Source organism: Saccopteryx leptura, chromosome 13 (assembly GCF_036850995.1).
Source record: "Saccopteryx leptura isolate mSacLep1 chromosome 13, mSacLep1_pri_phased_curated, whole genome shotgun sequence".
Lineage (NCBI taxonomy): Eukaryota > Metazoa > Chordata > Mammalia > Chiroptera > Emballonuridae > Saccopteryx > Saccopteryx leptura.
Window position 1 is genome coordinate 31512593 of NC_089515.1, and position 2693 is coordinate 31515285.

Genomic DNA, 2693 nt, shown 5'->3' on the forward strand with positions numbered 1-2693 from the left:
GTTTATTTCTGTTTCATTGAATTATTTGTCAACTCACTTGGCAATACTATACTGTTTTATTTATTGCAGGTTTATAATATTCAATATTTTTAATATGTCAGAAGTCAGCATTTCCTGGTTATTCTTGCTCATTTAGTTAATTTTTAAAAATTAGGTTGAGAGATTGTAAATGTATAATATATATTTATTCTAAGGAGAATTGATATCTTTATGATGTCAACACTTCCTATCCATACAAGGTATGCCTTGTTCAATTAACTCATCTGTGTAACTTACAAGTTTTCTTCATACTAATCTTGCACATTTATTGCTTGGCATTTTCTCTTGTTTTGGTAGCCCTTATAATTGAGTATATCTTTTATTAAATCTGATAGTTGTATATCTATATGAAAGTTATTTTAATTATGTAACCAGCCATTTTACTGAATTCATTTATTTTCTGTAATAGTTTTTTTTTTTTAATTTTAATAGAGAGACAGAAAGAGTGAAAGAAACATTCATTTGTTTTCCACTTGTGCATTCATTGGTCGCTTCTGGTATGCACCCTGACTGGGAATTGAAGCTGCAATCTTGGTGTTTTGAGACAATGCCCTGCCTGACCAATTGAGCTCATTGGCCTGGGCCTCTCATAAAATACCTTTTCAGTTGATTATCTTGGGAGTTTCTAGGTTTACAACCGTATCTGCAAATAGTGGTAATTTTTACCTCTTCTTAACTTTTAAACTCTATTTTTTTTGTCTGGTTAGTTGCATTGCATGCATTTGTTCTTTCGGGGTTTTTTTTATAGTTCATTAATTTACCTTATTTCTTTCCTTCTGTTTTTGTTTGGTTTATTTGTTCTTTCCCAAACTTTTTCAGTTGCATGTCTTCTTTTGAGCACTACTTTAGTTTCATCCATGAATTCCTGATGTGTAGAATGTTCATTATAGTGATTTTATATATATGCTGAAATTTTGGTTTGGATTTATTTGATTGAAGGATTGTTTGGGATTTTTTGAGTCCTATATATTTTATTCATTGCATTTTCTTGAGAGTATGTTTTCTACATTAATTCTAACTTTGAGTATTGATTGCTGTTTTCTTTATGGATTAATATAGTCAAGTTTTCTGAAAGTTCATATTAGAGCTCACTATTATCAAAGAAAACTTAGAAATAGTTAATTATTAGTATACTATTTTACTTGTGCAACAGGGGAAACCAGTAATAAATTAATATCCTTTAATAAAGGCAAAAATTGGAATACTTTTGCAGTTTGGAAACCATAAATTTTGTTTTCCTTGGGTGAGCTGCAGGATTAGCTGGCAGTTAGCAGAGACCAATCAGGGTGTTCTGACCTTACACATCTATTTCAGATGGGTAACCAACAAAAGTTATTCCAGTTGTCTGAAGGCTCTCCAGAAGACTATGGCAGGGTTGCTGTTGGCATGGGTGACAGGATCTGTCATGCCCTTCATTATCTTGTCCATCTTAGTTATGCCAGATCTGTACCATTTCCCTTTTCAGAATTTCTCAATATATGTCAATGGATCTCTATAAAAATATGTATATATTATCTATATCTTTACTTTTAAAATTACTGATCTGTCATGGACTAAAAGAGATGAGTTAGTTTCTTACTACCCATGTTTTTCTGTTATTTTTCCTTGTATCCTCTATCATTTAAAAAAAAATTTTTATTGATTTTGAGAGGATGGGAGGAGGGAGAGAAACATTGATTTGTTCCACTTATTGGTGCATTTATTTGTTGATTCTTGTATGTGCTCTGAGGATTGAACCCACAACCTTGGTGTAGCAGGATGTCGCTCTAACCTACTGAGACACCTGGCCAGGGCCTATTTATAGTGTTTACTATAACTATGCAAGGTTATTTGATCAACAGATATACATAACTGTTCCATGTTCTCATGAGTTGTAACCTTCAACATTATAGAGCCCCCCCCCCCCTTTTCTGGTCTGGTTTATTTCATTTGGCCTTATATGTTAAGATGTTGCTTTTTGTTTGAGTAGTATGTATTTATTCATACTTCTATCTTCAACCCTTCTGAATCATTTTTGTTGTAGGTCTTCTTCTAGCACAAATTTGAGTTTTGCTTTGTGATTTAGTTTGAAATTCTTTTTCTCTTAGCCTGAGTTTAGCTCATTTATATTTTTTGATTTGTTATATTTGGTCTTAGTTCTGTCACATTATTTTGCTATATTTTCTATTTATACCTTTAAAAATATTTTACTACTATATAAACTGCTTTGTTTTCTTTTTTTTAATTTATTGTGTTTACATGGATTCAAGTGCCTGCTTTGTTTTCTGAGTGTATTTCTTTTGATAATTAGGAAGGTTTAATTTTTATAACCTTTACAATGCCCTGATTAATACCCTCAATTCTCTATTTATTTGGCCAGACTTTTAGTATCTGTAATTCCCTTCTATAAGTAATGATGTATAAGTTGGACTGCATTAAAGTTAAAAACTTCTGCTCTGCAAAGGATAATATCAAGAGAATGAGAAGAAAAACCATAGCATGGAAGAAAATAATTGCAAAAAAAACACATTTAATAAATGATTGTTATCCAAAATATACAAAGAACTCTTAAAAATCAGTAAGAAAACAAACAACCTTATTTTAAAAATTACTAAATACGTTAACATACAACTCACCAAAGAAGTTATACAGATAACAAACAAGCATAAGTTGCT